Source organism: Lactuca saligna, chromosome 1 (genome assembly GCF_052625555.1).
Source record: "Lactuca saligna cultivar CGN05327 chromosome 1, ASM5262555v1, whole genome shotgun sequence".
Lineage (NCBI taxonomy): Eukaryota > Viridiplantae > Streptophyta > Magnoliopsida > Asterales > Asteraceae > Lactuca > Lactuca saligna.
Window position 1 is genome coordinate 49655581 of NC_136417.1, and position 20211 is coordinate 49675791.

Genomic DNA, 20211 nt, shown 5'->3' on the forward strand with positions numbered 1-20211 from the left:
TATATATATATATATATATATATATATATATATATATATATATATAATCCATCAAATTCTTAAAAAAGTGTGAATAAGGCAATCATATATATATATATATATATATATATATATATATATATATATATATATATATATATATATATATATATATATATATATATATATATGATATGTAGTATGAATACACATCAAATGTAAAGAGAAAATCACACAATCTTGAATACAATCTTCTAAGTATTTAAGAATCCTCTCAAATCTCATTCTTTTATTTTATAATGTTTTAGTTTAGTTTTGTTAGTTTTAGTTTTAATTAGTTCAAATTTATAACACATTATCAGCACGAAAGCTATAATCAAGTGGAAATCACATCTATCTTCTCAAGGTATGTAATATTTAATAAAAAAGGTATATATTATAAACAACCATTATATTAACAATAGTAATTTATTAAGAAAGATCATCCGTTATTAATGACTAATGAAAATTATTTCTTTTGTAAACCATTATTTATGTGTTCAAACTTTTATTTATGCATACTAACATTTATATTATGCAACTAACTTTTATTCTTTTCAAATGATTATAGCCCACCAGTATCCGGTGTCCTCCTCTCTCCTTGAGGTTGAAGGTTGAAATCTTGTCGTAGATATATATGAAATTAAGGAGTAGGTTATATTTTCCGTTTAAAAGAAAACCCTAACTTTCTTATGCATTCTAACATTTAAATTCTGCAACTAATTTTTATTTATGTATACTATTGTTTATTTATACATACCAATGTTTATTTATTTAGATATTATATATTCTTATTTACTAATATTTACTTATGTTTCTAATTAGTAAAATGATACCAAGTAAAATTATTGTAACATCCCCCTCTGGCACGTATCACAATATTGTTCGCTTTGGGCCACTCGGCACGAAGACTTCCCAGGGGGTCACCCATCCTGGTACTACTCCTGCCTGAGCACGCTTAACTACAGAGTTCCTATGGGATCTGCTGCCCTCATAGCTTTAAAACGCATTGTGATAGGGAAGGTATCCACACCCCTTATAAGGAATGATTAGTTCTCCTTCCCAGCCGATGTGGGATCAGATCTAACCCACTTTCAGCCCCCATTATAGGGTTCGACGTCCCTGTCTAGCGGACAAGATTCCGAGGTCTCCATTTGAGATTCAGAATTCCCTGGGTCTAGCGGGTTATTACCGGAGATTTATGTGGGACTTCTTTGAGATTGAAGTTTCCATTAACCCGACTGACCAAGAAGTTAGTGACCTTTTGTTGGGGCCCTGAGCAGCAGCAACCTTCGAAACTCTCAGACAGCGGTTATGTGAGGCACCGATTCTCACCCTGCCATAGGGTGTAGATGATTTCGCGGTTTACTGTGATGCTTGATCATGGGCATGGGTGCGGTATTGATACAGTGGGGTCACGTGATAGTAGGTTTCGGAAACCATGTTAGAGTTCCGGTTAGGACTCGAGTTCAGTTGAGGGTTAGGTCGAGTGCGTGTTCGACCCAGAATGGAAAGTGTTGTAAGTCTGCGGATATAGCCATAGCATTCACTAGTAGCAGATAGTGTGAGGGGTGTTGTAAGTCTGTGTGTGTTAAGCTAGATAAACTGGAAGACGTGTTGGTAGAGGAATCAAGGGACCTAGGTTCGAAACTTGGCAACCCCCAAAACGTCCCATTTTTTAAAGTGGGTTAGATCTGATCCCACATCGACTGGGAAGGAGAACTAAGCATTCCTTATAAGGGGTGTGGATACCTTCCCTATCACAACGCGTTTTAAAGCCGTGAGGGCAGTAGATCCCATAAGAACTCTGCAGTTAAGCGTGCTCGGGCGGGAGTAGTACCAGGATGGGTGACCCCCTGGGAAGTCCTCGTGCCGAGTGGCCCAAAGCGGACAATATTGTGATACGTGCCAGAGGGGGGTGTTACAAATGGTATCAGAGCTAGGGCACGGGTTGATGTGATCGACGAGGACGTCGAACCCTATAATGGGGGGTGAAAGTGGGTTAGATCTGATCCCACATCAGCTGGGAAGGAGAACTAAGCATTCCTTATAAGGGTTGTGGATACCTTCCCTAACACAACGCGTTTTAAAGCCGTAAGGGCAGCAAATCCCATAAGAACTCTGCAGTTAAGCGTGCTCAGGCGGGAGTAGTACCAGGATGGGTGACCCCCTGGGAAGTTCTTGTGTTGAGTGGCCCAAAGCGGACAATATTATGATACGTGCCAGAGGGGGATGTTACAATTATGTATTAATTATAAGTCTTATTAAATGATTTATTATATATATATATATATACACACACACACACACACACACACACACACACATAATGACTATATATATGCAACGGTTATAAACGGCAAAACAATAGCTATATTTTCTACTATAAATAACACCACTATCATATTTCTTTCTACCACAAAAAAGAGTATATTCTATCACTTTTTTAAAGTTATCAAGATCAAAATTATTCATCTACTTGTGATCAAAATGGCTATATTTTCAAGGTTATAGTACTTGGCTTCCTAATTTTCAATCTCATACCAGATGTATTTTACCTTGATATATTTTATCCTTTCATAGTCTTGTATACGATGATTCTTCTCCCGCTTCTTTTTTGTGCAATACATATTGAAATATGCAAATTTTAATTTTCGTCTTATTATTTTGGTTAAAATTTATAGTTACAATATTTCTAACATTGCAAAGCTCGAATTTGCAGGACGTAGAGTTAGTAGGAAAAACTATTTGTCATGGATGATAGATGTAAAAATGCATCTTGAGTCCATGGGAATCTTAAATGTTATATATTAATTTAATGATTGATTGGCACAAGAAAAGATGAAAACACAAGTTTCCTTTCTTAAGCATATTAATGAAATGTTGAGATTTGGATATCTTGATATTATTGATATAAATATTCTCTGGAATCTCTTGAAAGAAATATTGGATCAATAAAAGGAAGTTATACTTCCAAAGGCTAGAGATTAATAGAGAACACTGAAGTTTCAAGACTTGAAGAAAGTAAATGAATTCAACAACTACTAGGATATCAGATCCAATGTGCTGTCCTTGGTGCCTTCGACCCTTAAGAATAGTGAGGAAAACTCACATCACAATGTCAAACTGAACTGAAAAGATCAAACTCCCAAAATACGACTCTAAACTCAAACACCTACAACCACCATTGAACCAATTCCATTAAGTCCCAAATTACCAAAATACCCTCATAAGTCAAACTTGCTCAACCATGGTAAAAGTGAAGGTCAATAGTCCATGTTAACCCAACTCGTCGAGTTAATCTGTTGATTCATCATGTTCCTTCATATCTCATAATATCGTGAAAAGCTGAAGACAACTCCCCGAGTTACCAGAGCAACTCGCCGAGTTCTTCAGTGTCCAGAAAATAGGGAAAACCCTAGTTAACTCGCCGAGTCAACTTACCCACTCGCTAAGTTCACTCGGTATCCACAAAGGCAAGTAAACCCTATCCAACTCATCGAGTTACTAATCAACTCATCGAGTTTTACTGTCTTAACGTGTTCAGTCCTTTCCAGTTGACTCTAAGGCCCCAAACTACAGATCTAGCCTCTTAGGACTAAAATACCACTTAAATTTTCTAACTTTACATGCATGCAAGGCATCAAAGGGATCAAAACACCAAAACTAAGCCAAATAAGAGGTTTAGGGCATGAAGGAGGGCCAAGACTAGATAAAGTCAACAACTTTATGCCTACAGGGGCCTAGAGGAGTCCAGATCTGAGACCATGTCCTCATGACAAGTTCAAACCTGAGAGTGACTCCATTTTGCACTAGAAATGACCATATTCTTGCATAAAGGAATATCTAAGCAATAAGAGGTCAAGGTAAAGACTTTTTACCTCCAAATGGATGCCAAAACCAACTACATGTCAGATCTACTACTTCTCCCTTTACTCCAACCTCTTCAAACTTCAAAACCCTTCCAATAGAGCACAAAAATGACCTTCTAAGCTCATACACACAATGAAGTAGTAAAGCACGAGTATGGTTTCCTTCTCTATGAAATGAGGTGATAAAGGAGGCCAAAGAATGCGAGTTAAGTCCTTTAAATATGGTGCAAACCTAAAATTTAGGGTTTTCCCATTCAACTCCAACTCATCGAGTTGGGGTCCTCTAACTCGTTGAGTAGGTTCCAAAAATCCATGCGACTTTATTAGTTTCTACACGACGAGTTGGGGCCTCAAACTCATCGAGTAGGTCTTATATAATGACCAAAAATCCTTAAAATTTCATACCCGAGGATCAGGATGTTACATTATGGTCATAATAGATGCATCAAACAAATGGTCTCATGTTTGCCTATTATCAACTCATACTATGGCATTTTCAATGTTTCTTGCTCAAATTATTAAGTTAAGGGCACATTTCCCTGAATATACTATCAAAAGAGTGGTACTTGATAATGATGATGAATTTACTTCACAAGCATTTAATGACTATTATATGCTTGTAGGAACTGTTGTTCACCATCTAGTTGCTCATGTACACACACAAAATGGTTTAGCTAAATCACTGATTAAATGTCTCTAACTAATAGCTAGACCATTGATAATGAGGGACAAACTTCCTATTTCTATTTGGGGCCATGCAAATTTACATGTTGGATCATTGATATGTATGGACCAATTTGGTAAAATGTATATTCTCCCCTACAACTTATTTTGGTCAAGAACCAAATGTATCCCATCTGAGAATTTTTGTTTATGCAATATATGTCCCTATTATACCACCATAATATTGAAACATTTGAATCATTGATATTGAACATTAAAAAACGTTTTTATCATTAACTCGGTTGTAACACCCGTAGATCCGGGCTAGTCACTTTATAGACAATGAGCGTCAAAAATGACTTTTTGATCCAACATTATTTAGAATAAATAATCTTAACCAAGTTATAGTATATGTCACAAAGGTTCTGTACATATAAATAACGCCGAAATCCAAGTTATAACGAAGAAGTTATGACCCGTCGAAGTTTTACGGCAAAACCGACGTGACACAGGGAATCGTAAAAAAGTGAATTTACGAAAAATACTTTCTAGCCTTAGCGATCTAGATGAAAGTCATAGTATATGTTAAACTGAGAGCGTGCATAAAAAGAATGTCCGAATCTGACTTCGTATGAGGAAGTTATGATTTTTCTAAGATTTAGCTTAGTAGAGCACAACCCGGAATTCGAATTTTAGATCGGTCGATTTTCAGCCAAAATAATCTAAATGAGAATTTAATATATCATTAATTGGAGTTAAACGATAAAAGATGGAGCTCGTATGCGAATGATATGGACAAAGCTTAGTCTCTACTCTTCGAGCGCAGTGAATTCGATACAGTTTTGTAATTCTGAGATAGAATGAGAATTAGCCAATGGTGTCTAAATGAAAGTTTTAGTACTCATAACTTCCAACACGTGGATATAAATAACGTCGAAAATGAAGCTCATATGCGAAAGATATGGACGAAGCGTAGTCTCTACTTTTCGAGCATGACGAATTCGAATACAGTTTTGTAAATCGGAGATACAATGAGAATTAGCCGACGGGGTCTAAATGAAAATTGTAGTACTCTTAAATACCAATGCATGGATATAAATAACGTAAAAAATGGATCTTGTACGTTGAAGATATGGAAGAAGCTTAGAGACCACTCTACGATAAAATCCCTATAAATAAAGGATTAATCCTTCATAAAATCTTCACACCATAACCTCTATTTCTCTCTCTAACTTCTCTCTAGCCTCCTTAAACCCCTCCCAAGTCTAGGGAACCTCCCTAGCACGAGAAGGAAACCCCAGAGCGCCCGACGGCTCCAAGAAGAAGAGCTTTCGGCTCGGAAACGCTGCTCCAGCTAAGCTCGGTTTTTTTTTTTTTTTTTTTTTTTTTTTTTTTTTTTTTTAATAATAAAAACCCACTGTAAGTGAGATACACCTACACTATTTCTAATATAGCTTTTATTTAAAATATTGTAATGTTATTAGGAACGTATAATAATTATTTGGGCTATTATTATGAGTTATATAAGTATCGTTATAATATCTTTTTAATCACTCGCGGTACAGAGAATCTGGTTTAAAGGGTCGCATAGGGTTGCTGGATTTTATAAGTGCTATATGCCAAAATGGTCATGCCCTCTGGTGTTTTATGTATGGCCCCTGTCTGTACATAGTGGTTGGAAAATATTATTTAAACTCTTATAATAATAATAATAATGCTCAGACTAATAATTAGTCATAGTAAATATTAGACTAAAATCTAGTGGTAATAATACTAGGTTTCGTCGAAGGAAATTATATTGTTAAGAAGCGAAGCGTTGTTTGAGTTTGGAATCATCACTTTAACAAGTGAGTTCATAGTTACTTTCATCTTACACATAGATATGAAGTGTTTTATATAAATTGCGTGTCATGTGTGCATATTATCTGGATACTTGCTGTCTATGCTGGATGAATGATTTTATACATATTTTAAATGATTTAAACTATATATTTATTTTATATCTACAAATATGTTGGGATAAAACATGGGTAGATGAAATAGTTGATGTGTGATGAAATAAAATGATGAGAGATAGGTGAAGATAGGAAGGTGATGATAATTAGGTGAGGATAGATAGGTGTTGATGAATCGGTGATGTCAGATGAAAGATACTATAACCTTGTCCTGCAATTTGGAGATGTAGTCATCTAACAGAGTATAGATGGCGACCACGGACTACTATAGAAAACCCCGTGGAAACACCAGCGGGTCATAACCTGTAAGTGATGAATTACGAGTTCAAAAGATGTTGTAACTACGTATTTATGCGATGATACTCTGACCCCTTACAATGAATTACGAGTTCAGACGATGTTGTAACTACGTATTCATGTGATGATACCCTAACCCTTGTTGGGCACGTATTGAGGGAGTAATACCTGAATCAATATTGTCTCTACGATGTAGGCGATGATCCTTAGGGAGAGTCCTTAGGAACAAACATATAAGGGAATGCGGTGTAAGGAGATGAGTGGTAAATATGATGTAGGAGACGACCCTTAAGATATATCCTTAGGGAAGGTACTTAGGAATAAAGAAGATAATGGGGATGGGTAATTGTGTTGATTGTTTGATGATTAAACACAATAATTATATTATTGTGGGTTGAAAACACTATGTATTCACCAGGTTTCCCAACCTGACCCACTCAGTTTACTTGTATCACAGGTGACGATGTGAAGTTACATTACACTGAGAGATTAAGGAGATATAGATCACTAGTGTAAATGAATGTAAGTTCTGTTTATGCTTATGTTTCTGTATTGACGATGACTTCCCAAATGTTTTAAAAGGAATAAAAATACATTTCTTCGAAAATGCTCTAATAATGAAATTATCATGTTTTTCTGGGAACAAAATCCACAACATTTTTATTGAAAGAGATACTTTGATTTTTATAAAGCATAAACAAAATCGATCTTTTTTGGCAGTAAAAATGGGGATGTAAGATCGGTCATTCACAACTCTTTATTTTCCACACTAGTTGCCACTTGATGAGTCTGAAACTCTGCTTCAGTATTTTCAATACTTGGACTATTCTAGTCTAGGTTTACTGAACTTTTCTCATTTCTTCAGTTAGTATCAAAGCTCGAGTGATCAACTTTGAGACTTCGAAAACTTTTCACAAAAACATTTTGTTTTCAATTTTCAAACTAGTATCACCTGTTCTCAATGGAAAGTGTGAATCAAAACCAAAATGTTCTCTATTTAGTTTCAGTTGCAAACAATCTTGGAGATGGAAATCATGCACCTATCCTTGTGCCTAGTGAATACACTTCATAGGCAGATCGCATCAACTACTATCTGGAGGGTTATGACTCTGAGGTCTGGACCTTCATCTCCATTGGGAAACGCACTCAAGAATTTTTAAAGGACATCAGATTTGTTGAAGCTGATGTCTCTCCTGAAACCTACAAAGTTATCTCCGGGTCTATTTCCTCTACTACTCAACTTCGTTACATGAAAATCAAGAAGTTTGAGGCTAAGGCAATGCAAGAACTATTATTTGGAATTCCTCATGAAATCTATGAGAAACTTCCCAATGAAGACAAAAGTTCACCCTTCAACATCTGGAATTCAATCAAGAAACAATTTGAGGGAACTGATAAGATCTTTTCAAATAGGAACAAAGCTGCATTGACAGACATGGACAACTTCAAGATGTTACCTCATGAAACTCTCTTTGATGCATATTCTAGATACAACATTATAGTCAACAGAGTGAAGAAACTCAAAGGAGAAAGATCGCAAGAGGATTTTAATATGAAATGAACAGTCTGTCTCCAAAATGGGATACAGTGCATATGATCATACTGCAAACTACAACCAATCTGGACACCATGTCTCTGTTTGATCTATATGCTGAACTGCAACAACATTAGCAAAAGGTCAACAAGCTAGCTTAAGTAACTCCATTTGATAATCAAGGACTTGCCCTAGAAAATTCAGAACCCATTGCAAATCATTCTCAAAACTTGATTGCACATCGCAGTCTAATGCCAAATCACTTTGCTGATTAGTTTGCCAACCAATGATATGGAGCATATCCTAATCAAAGTTCGAGTACGCCTCAACAGTAAAACCAGAATCCATACATGCCAACTCAAAAACCTCTTCAGATCGCAAATGGGTACATGGCTAATCATCAAGCTTTCATTGGAACCAATATGGAATCTCTTCAAATCAGTGAGAAAAAGGAGTATGAAGAATGCTTGGCACTCCTCATCAAGTTCAATCCAAACTTCAAGAAGTTTGTGAACAAGTCAACTGGGAACTTTAGAGCACAAAGTTATCTGCAACCCCAACACTATCATCAGAACTCTGGAAAATTCCAAGGAAGAAGCAACACTCTACAAAGCTTCAACTCTCAGAATTCAAATTCTAAAAGATACAATTCTCAGAGGATGAACTCAAGGGTTCAAGATAACAAGTTGAAGTCCCATGAAGATAATAAAGTAATCAGGTGTCACAGCTGTCAAGATGTTTTTGGAAGCAGATCAAGAAGCAGTCAAAAGACAAAGCCTTTATAGTCATGGAAACTCCAAATGTGGAAGTCTGGGAAACAGATGATGAATTGGACCAAGTAGAAGAAACTGAAGTCTATAAGAACTACTTCTGCTTCATGGCCGATGATGGCGAAGTGCCTTCTCCTCTCCATCAACAAGTTGTTGAAAAGGTACGCTTATGCTTCATGATAATCATTTAACTATTGAGTCTTTTCTTGATGACATTGACCATATTTCTAAGGTAATCAAAGAATATGTCACCAATGCTGAATATCGTGTCAGTTACTACAAATAAGAACTAACCGACACCCATTTTAAACTAAAAGAATTTAGATGTTGTACGGCTAAGTTAGAAAATGACCTCGCAATCAAAACTAAGGCACATCTTACGTTAGTTGAAAAGTATGAAATTGTATTGAATCAACTTGACATTATTGCAAAAGACGGTCGTGAGATGTGCACCCAAATCAATACAAAAATCAATAGTAATATGGCATCCGAAACCCTTCTTAAACAGAACTCACATGCTATTCTTATTGGACCAAAAACATCATGGATCAAATATTATATTGGTTATGATGAAATCAAAAAGGAAATCATGGGTCTCAATATTCAACCAAAGTTGTTAACATGCAATCCAAATCTCTTCAATAGAGATAATGATGATCATGAAGAGGTGATAACTTGCAATCCTGATGTAATTGCCACTTCATCTTGAAGCATCCCATTAGAAGACACAATATCCCATGATCTTCCAAACCTAGACTCTAAGTCTAACTCTCCAGTAGAATTCTCTCTTGAATGTCTCACCATTGAAAGTTTCAATTCAAAAGATGCCACTTTTGAAAAATAAAATATCCATGACTCTATATCTAGTGATAAACTGCCCAAATCATACGAGCCAATATGATATTCCAAGACTGAAGCCATTGAATTCCTCAGTCAAGAAACATTTCCATCTCTTAATTCTTTCGTCTCTGGAAAAATGACTTAGGATGATAATATTCTAAGAAACAACAGACTGGGAAATATCCAATTCTAGTCAACAAGGATGACACCTTGAAGACTGTGAGTAATGAGAAAATTGTTGTTGAAATACTCAAGAGACCTTTTGTTACAATAAAAATCTCTTCACCTAGTCCTAAACAACAGGAGACAATTGCAAATCCAACAAATGTCTCTAAAGACAAGGGAAAAGATAAAATTGATGTCTGTAAAGAACAAGGCCTAACTGTAGTCTATCCTTCAAAACCCAAAGTGGTTAAGACTACAAATCATGATAAGGACAAGAAGACCAAGAGAGTACCTAAGGGTAATCCAAGCCAAGGAAAGACCAGCCATACCAGTCCTCCCAACACTTCAAGGACTCAGAGAACCTCTCCTTTCAATCATGGCTTCTCAAAATGGATTTCCAAACCAAATTGGAATTCACCATCAGAATAATTTTAGACCTAAAAATCTTCCTGATTTGTCTGAAATAATGATACCAAGACCTGTTCAAACCAATCTTTTCATGTATCAAAACAGTAACTACCCTATGAATTCTATTCTTGGTCCATACTGTGGTTTTTCTCCATCCATATGAGGGAATCCCATGTTTGGGGGAAACTCTAGGTTTCCAATGAGCAATCAATTCAGGGAAAATACCCGGTTTTCAATATTTGATCAATTTGGAATGCATGTGAACTGTGCATTTCCTTCTCTAGGAATTCCTACTTAGTTCACCAACTCTCCATTTTTTTCCCACAAACCAAACCTCAAAAGAAGACCTCTAAGAAAACTAAAACCAAGGTCACTAAAAACCAAGCAAAACCCAAAGAGGTTTGTGAAAAACATGATAAGACGCTCCTAACCCCCAAAAGTCTGAAGGAAGCTAAAACTCAAGGACCCAAACAAACATGGGTACCTGAACCTTCTCTCTAATTGCAAGATTTTTGTGTTGGGTTACCACATGACGATACATGGTACATTAACAGTGGATGCTCCAGGCACATGACCGGGCACAAAGGATATCTCATAGATTTCAACATCACAACGCCAGCTCAATATGTTACTTTTGGAAACAAAATGAAGAGATAAGTTATGGGACATGCAAACATATCAAATGGGAACTTTACCGTTAAGCGTGTAGCATATGTAGATAGTCTTAAACATAACCTTTTTCAGTGTTGCACAATTGTGTGACAATAATCATGAGGTTTTTTTTCACCAAAACAAAGAGTTTGATTATGGATACCAACAAGCGCATCCTTTTTGATTCCCCACGAAATGGGAATATGTATCCTCTTGATATTGAGCTAATTGAGGGAACTCCAGATATTTTACTTCTTTCCAAAGCTACATCCAACATCAGTTGGTTGTGGCATAGACGACTCTCTCACCTCAACTTTGGTTATATCAACAAACTCATTGGAAAGGATCTAGTGAGAGGACTACCATTGTTAAAACTTGACAATGATATACATTGTGTTGCCTGTGAAAAAGCCAAAATTTTCAAATATCCGTACAAAAGTATAACATAACATATTGTATCTGAACCTCTTCAACTTATACATATTGATCTGTGCGGTCTCACTACAGTTCCTAGCTTAAGTGGTAAGAAATACATTCTTGTGATTGTGGATGACCATACCAAATTCACATGGGTGTACTTTCTATGAAACAAATAAAAAACCACAAATGAGCTAATCAAATTCATTCGCTACATAGAAGTTACGGTAGGCAAGCCACTTTGAAGAGTGAGAAGTGACAATGGTGGCGAATTCAAGAACAATGCCTTAGATAGCTTTCTTGTATATAAAGGCATCAAGCACAATTTTTTTGCACCGTACACTCTACAACAGAAAGGTGTAGTTGAAAGAAAGAACCGGACACTATGTGAAAGTGCTTGATCCATGTTGATCTTCGCAGACCTACCACAATACATCTAGGCTGAAGCTACAGTAGCTGCCTGTTTCACTCAAAACAGATCCCTAATCAACAACCGGCTTGAAGTCACTCCCTATGAAACAATGAACAAGAGGAAGCCCAATGTCAAATTCTTTCACATATTTGTTTATCGTTGCTACATCAAGAACAATAGGGATCAACTAGGGAAATTTGCACCCAAGGCTGATGTAGGTATCTTTCTTGGATATTGCCTTCATGTTGTGGCCTATAGAGTTCTGAACAAAAGAACCAGGGTGATAGAGGAAAGCAGTGATGTCACTTTTGATGAAAGTTATGTAAGGGTTCAGGATCCAATCCACTTTGGTCCTCAAAGGTAGTACCATTTGATGAAATGACCAACCATCACCTACTAATGCTTCTACTCCAGTCCATGCTATTCAAGTAGATTTTTATTTCCTCTTTCCAACTCAACCTTCTGCCTTAAAATCATAAAAGCTCACAAAAATAGCTTCTCACGATGCTTCTCAACCTCATCAATAATTAAAAGTCTCAACTTCCACCAAAGCTTTGGTTGAGGGGAAACTATCTTCGAATGATTCTATCCATAAAAGTCCTTCAGAATCTTCTGAAGCATTGACTCCTACCTCCCATCATCAATTTGGACCAATCATAACACCAGTTACTGCATATTTTGAGGGGGAACCACCTGTGAATGGTTCCATTCTTAAATGGAATTTACAATCCTCCCAACCATCTAGCCTATAATTCAGGGGGAACCCCACTCGAATGGTTCCAGTCTTTCAAGTTCCTTCACATCCACTCCATCTGTTGAATTCAAGAATGCAACAGTTGAGGGGGAACCATCTGTTTCAGATAATTCTAGACTCTTCCAACACGATCTTTTTCAAGGAACATTCACTTCTAACTACCCTGCTCGTCTAAGAGAACAATATGAGGTAGTTTGCACTCTTCAAATCTTTAAGGAAACTCGCCTCTCAAAATGAACAAAGGATCATCCATCCGAGCAAATCATAGGTGATCTAGATTGTGGAGTAGTGACTCATTCAACAACCAAGAATAAATGTCTATACACAAGCTTTCTATCCATGATAGATCCTAAAGGAATGAAAGAGGCTCTACAAGATGTAGATTGGGTAAAAGCAATGAAAGAATAGTTAGCTTAATTTGAATGCAACAACCTGTGGGATTTAGTGCCAACACCAGAAGGAGTATCAGCTCTTGGTTCAAGATGGATCTATAGGAACAAAAGTGATGAAGTTTCAGTCATCATCAGGAACAAATCCAGACTGGTTGTCAAAGGCTACTCACAACAAAAAGGCATAGACTATGATGAAACCTTTGCACCTGTTGCAAGAATAGAAGACATTAGGATTTTCTTGTCATTTTCTACACAAAATAAATTTAAGGTCTACCAAATGGATGTCCAGTGCGCATTGTTGAACAGAGAAATTGATAGGGATGTCTATGTTCAACAATCACCCAGATTCGAAGATCCAAAGTTCCCCAACCATTTCTACAAGATTCAAAAGGCTATCTATGGATTGTAGTAAGCCCCAAGAGAATGGTATGGAACATTTTCCAAGTTCTTAGAAGATTCCAAGTTTCAAAGAGGTTCTATTGATCCCACTCAAATCCATAACAACCATTTGATAGTCGTGCAAATCTATGTTAACGACATCGTATTCGGTTCAACCAGCAAAGACCTTAGTGATGAGTTTACTAAGCTGATGAAAATAAAATTTAGAATGAGTACGATGGGTTAGCTCAAATACTTCCTAGTTCTACAAGTTCGTCAATCTCCTAAGGGAATCTTCATTGGTCGAGAGAAGTACATCAAAATTTTTTTGAAGAGATACTTCATGGAGAATGCATCAAGTGCAAAGAGACCAATGTCTACATCTTACAAGCTTGTTTCAGCCCTTGATGGGAAATCTGTAGATCAGAAGCACTACGGAGGAATGATTTGATCATTACTGTATCTTACAGCTAGTCGACCAGACATCATGTTTTCAACATGTCCGTGGGTACGCTTTCAAGCAAATCCCAAGGAATCACATCTCATAGCAGTCAAATAATTTTTCAAATATCTGAAAGGAAATGCTTCTCTAGGTCTATTCTATCCAGCTAAAGGCACTTTTGGAAGCTGTCAATTCTTAGGAGGCAGATAGGTCACTTGGACTTCAAAGAAGCAAACATTTGTTTCAACCTCTACTGTTGAAGCTGAGTATGTTGATGTGCCAGTTGTTGTTCTCAAGTGCTCTAGATGCAAACACAATTGAGAGATTATGGATTCAAAATGCAACACATCCCAATCTACTGTGACTCTTATGGTGCAATTACAATCTATCACAATCCAATCAACCACTCACTGAATAAGCACATTGATATCAAGTATCACTTCCTTAAAGATAATATTCAAAAAGGTGATATTGAGCTTCATTTTGTTCGTACAGAAGAAGAGACTGCAGATGTGTTCGCGAAAGCTTTGGATGAATCTAAGTTCGTACACTTTCTTGGCCTACTTGGCATGCTTAATCCAGATTCTTTAGGCATTTGAAACTTTTTTCTCACTTATTTTAAGAAAACTCCAAAAATATTATATCTCTAAGAAAATGCAAGTTGTGATCACAACTATGCAAATGAAGAAGGTTAGTTGCTCTATACTTTAATGATTTTCAAAATACAAAATTCTGTGGTTCTTCAGTTTGCTTTAGTATACAACTAATATTGGTACTTCAGTGACCATTAACAAGCTTCATGGTTATACTCTACTTGGAGTTATAACATACATCAACTACTAATGTTATGTGGGATAATTTGAGGTGAACTCTAAGGTTTAGTTAAGCCAATGTGTTATAGTATACTAGGTGAATGCCCACGCGTTGCGCAGAAACACCTATATAGTTGAAGTCTTTACAAATATATGTTTTTTTTAAATATAACAATAATGTTGCTCTTAATTTTGATTTAATAATTTGTATACTAAATTGATATAATATATTGATTATTTTGAATTATATGATAATATATACATCTATTAAAACTTAATAATATCAATCTTTTGAATGACTTCTACCCGCGAGTTACACATGAATAAAATTAAATATAATATATGGTTTAATGTTATTTATAGTTGTTATTGTTGTTAATTATGTTTTTAATTTATTTGGTTAATGTTTTAATTTTAATCATTATAATTATTTAAAACATCAAACATTATTTTCTGATTTTAAAGGTAACAACATAATCATTTTATATAGAGTTATTTTTAACTATTATTATTGTAAGTTATTTTAAGTTACTTGTTTGAAAACTTTTAAAGATTACCAAAATACATCTAGGAAATATTTTAGTTAAATTGAGATTACAATTTAGTTTTTTGCATTTATCACTACAATTTATCACTTTTAACTATTTAAGTTAACAATTTAAGTATTTTGTCCACATTATTAAAAAGTTGTAGCTTTAAACTTTTACATATAACAACATGTTAAATCTAATAAATTAGGTATAATATGTTAAAAGTTAAAGACATAACTTTATATGTAGAAGTAAATATATTATTTTAAAATTGAAATTTAGTTTATTTATGATGACACTTTAGGTTTATATTTATTTAACCTTATTAATCAACTTATAATCATTATTATAAAGACACTATAATTTATCACTTTTAACTATTAAAAAATATTCTTTGGGTTGTTTAAGTTAAAATAAAATTTGTATTTAAGGTTACACTATAATGTTACATATTTAAATTAATAATTTAAGTATTTTATACAAATTGTTCCAAAGTTGTATCTTTAAAATGATAATGGTTTACATCCAACAATATATTAAAACTAATAAATTAAGTATTATATGTTAAAAGTTAAAAAACATAACTTAATTTATAAGTAGAAGTAAAGATATTATTTTAATATTGAAATTTAGTTTATGTATGATTATACTTTAGATTTGATATTTATTTAACCTAATTAACCAAATTATAACTATTATTACAAAGAAATTGAAAAGTCATGGGAGTTTCAAATGAATGTGGTGAAAGGAAAATATATATGAGAGTTTCAAATGAATGTGATGAAAGGAAAAATGCTAGCTTTATAAGTATATAATGATGATTTGTGGCTTCCCTGTCCTAGTGAACTCATGAGATAAAAACGCGAACTTGTGTAGTTTGAGGGACATAAATTTTTTTGCTTTGTGAATATCTATACCCAATAAAAAGCTTCTTATTTAAAAAAAGCGAGTCAAGTTCCAAGCTTATATGTTTAATTTATGCACTTTGAGTCTAGTTATATATTTAATAAGTTATAGTTCAGGAGTGGAGTCAATCTGTGACCTATGAGAACTCGACCAGTAAACCCCACAGGATATTGTAAATCTGTCCACCTGTAGTACGTTAATGCGGATCGGACCGGGAAGAAATCTGCTACATGTGTTTTCATAGAAAGTCATGGACTCCATTAGTGACCTATGCGATTCCGAGCACTCCAATGAATTTATTAGAAAGTCACGAACTAAAGTACAAATAAAAGTAAAGGTAAGAATTATTTGCTTGTGTACTTTGTCAAAGTTAGAGTTATAAGAACAGATTAAAAAAAATCAAAAAAAAAACTCTAGTTATATTCATAGGTCAACTATTATATATATTATTTTTTCTTTAAAGTCGTGTCACTTGGATTTTGGCGATACCTTCTAAAACAAAAGGAGTAAATAAAAAGATAGAGGTGGGAGGAATGCTAAAATAGAATGTTGTTCAAAATAAGTGGGGAACGTTTCTGAGGATTGTCAGTATTTAGGGCTTGGGAAGTAAATAGGCCTTAGACACAAATATACGCATTGTGGTGAGATATAAATACTTTTCAACGCAAAGTGAAGAATCATACACAGAATCTAGTTGCTTGATAAATCTATAAGTAACAACAAGATAATCCTCAATTTCTCTAAATAAGTCAAATAGTGTTTCGTTAAAGTTCTTGCTTTCACATGAACATACTTTACTGCATCTTACTACTCCCTTCTCAGATTCTCTATCAAAATGCACACACATCACTTTCAAAGTTAGATTATTCAGTATTTGCACTTTTATACTTTATGTTTAACTCATGCCTTAGAATCTAGGTAAAGCAACAAAGTTAGATAGAGAATATCACTTACTTGATCATGGAACATCCTTAGCCAAGTGGAGTATCTTATCATAATGGATCATCCTCTTCAAGAAAACCATATGTGCTTGTCTTGGTTTATGGAGCATCCTTGTATATTGTGAAGAAGCTTATGATCAAAAGCTTTAAAGAACCATCTTGAATCAACTTCATGCTCTTGAACCAACATAGAATAACTTCAGGTATATGGACCATATTCAGAGAAACAACATCCAACTTGGATCATCTTGGACCATCTTGTACCATCTCCTCATCTTTGGGCCAACTGGACGAATGAATCAAGCATCTTCATTCATCTTGATCATCTTGAGGCATGTTAGACCATCTTTATCAACTTGATCATCTTAATGTTGGGTTTTGATCATTCTAACACTCGTAAGTGTACATGCAACCCTAAATACCTTGGATTTATGTTTTCTCTATTATACATGCAAATAAGAACTTCCAAGGTATTATCCTAATCTAGCATACAAAACAATGACTCTTGCAAGATAGATTACTACCTCATTGATGTAGAAAGTATTCATGAAGCTTCAGTGCCTAGTGCCCCAAGTGTGACACCTCAAATGGTTCACACAACACCAAATGCATTTGGAATAACTTGAGAGAATTCTACACTCATGAAAATTGGCTAGCCCTTTTCTTACTCTCTCTAGTGCCTGATTTTGGTCAAGAATAAGATGCTTATATAGTTAGGGTTACACCATTTAACCCTAATTGACATGGCCTTTCATTTCCATGATCCATGCGTATAAAAACACCATGGAGCATCATATGGGTTTTAGCCCAACTAGATAATCCATGGAGCATTAGCCCACTATATAAGTATGGATGACTTGTACAATCAACCCATATATTTAATTAGTCTTCTTTTGATCACTTAATTAATCCTAGATTAATTCTTGATCAATACTAATTAAATAATCTTATTATTCTTATTATTAATATACTAGAACTTTTAATATATTAATAACCATAAGTGTCTTATTTCTCTCATTATAGTCTATCCAAGTGCATGATGCCATGCAACCCAAATGGACCATTCCGGGTTGGGTCAAGTCTTACCAATTATAGTTATGGACTTAGACATTAATCCAACACTTAAGACCATCTTGGACCATCTTCATCATCTTGATCAAATGGAAGTATCTTGGAGCAATTTCATTAACTTGAAGGATCTTGATCACTTGGACCGGCTTGGAGCTTCTTCAGTCACTTAGAGCATGTTCAAGAACAATGAAGCATGTTCAAGAACATTAAAGCATGATCAAGAACATTGGAACATGTTCAACAACATTAGATCATGATCAAGAACATTGGCAAATGATCAACAACTTGAGGCATCTTCAGCCACTTGATGCATCACGCCCATGTAGCTCATTAGGTCAACATAAAGCATAATCAATGTGCCATGCACATTTTGAAAAGGCTATACACATTTTTTTAATCAGCCATGCACGTTTTAAGTGAGTAATGAACGTTTCAAGTGAGCCATGCACGTTTCATGTAGGCCATGCACATCACAAGTAGGCCATGTGCGTGTCAAGTAGGACATGCACATTTCAGGTAGGTCTTTTCTTAGGTGACATTCATGTCTTAAAGATAACATCCATGCATGTACCACCTTTTCTTTCTTGAATCTCAAGGCATCATTCTCGCGCTCGCAAATCAAGTTGAAATTCTCCTATTTGTACTTGAGTACCATCCAAACCTTATGGGCCCACAAGTTGGCCCATGCAAGCTCTATTTCAGCCAATTGAGAAACCCTAGAAACATTCTCCTATAAATACCTCACTTCTACTTCTCATTCTTGCTTTTTCAATCTCTCAGAAATTCTTACTCTCATACTCACTTGGAGCAAAAAGGCTTCGTGAGCAACATTCGCGTAAGCAATTGAGAACTTCAATTGGTGAGCAACAACCAACCTTGGCACAACAATAAATTGGGCTCAAAAACCCTATTTTCGAAAATCATCTCTTGAGCTACAAGTTTTTTTTTCAAAACCCAAGTTTGGCTCAACAACCACTCTATTTTTGGAAAATCACCTCTTGAGCAACAAGTCTTTTTTCTAAACCCTAGTTTGGCTTAACAATCCTAGTTTGGCTCAACAACCACTCTATTTTCGAAAATCACCTCATGAGCCACAAGTTTTTTTTTTTCAAAACCCTAGTTTGGCTCAACAACCAATCCAATTTTGAAAATCATCTCTTGAGCAATTTTGTTTTTTTTTTTTCAAAACCCTAGTTTGGCTCAACAACAGCCCTATTTTCAAAAATCATCTCTAGAGCCACAAGTTTTTTTTTTCAAAACCCTAATTCGGTTCGATAACTTTCCTATTTTTGAAAACTCCTCTTGATTCACAAGTTTTCTTTTAAACCCTAGTTTGGCTGAACAACCTACTCAATTTTCGAATACTCTTCTTCAGCCATAAGTTTTTTTCTCAAACCAGAATTGTAATCAGCAAGGATTTTGAGTACCCTCTTGAGCCATCAATAAAAACGAAACCCTACTTGTGCCCTCTTGAGCCATCGATATTCCTCTTCGGCTATTTATAATTTCGTAACCCTTCTCGATCATGAACAACCCTCTCTTGATCATCAAGTAATTTCGAAACCCTACTTGTGCCACACCCTAATTTCGAAACCCTACTTGTGCCACACCCTAATGTTGTAACTCCTATTGATCCACAAAACCTAAATGCACCTTTTCCTTATTGAGCCACAATTAACTTCGTGATCAAGCAAAAAAACCGCATACACTCTTTTGCCTTCCCTTCTTACCTCATCAACAGACTCCTCTTGACCGTCACAACCTTTTTTTCGTGATCACCAAGTCAAACTGAAACACTAGTTGTGATCAACCTTCTTGCGCTACTTTCCTCTTCTTTTTGAGCCATACTCTTGACCTTTTTCTCTTGTGCATCACTTAAACTTCAAAACCCTAGACGTGTCTTATATATACTTATGGCACCACCCTCTTGATCATCAATAAGATTTCATGATCACCAACAAAAGCATTCATCACTCTTGAGCC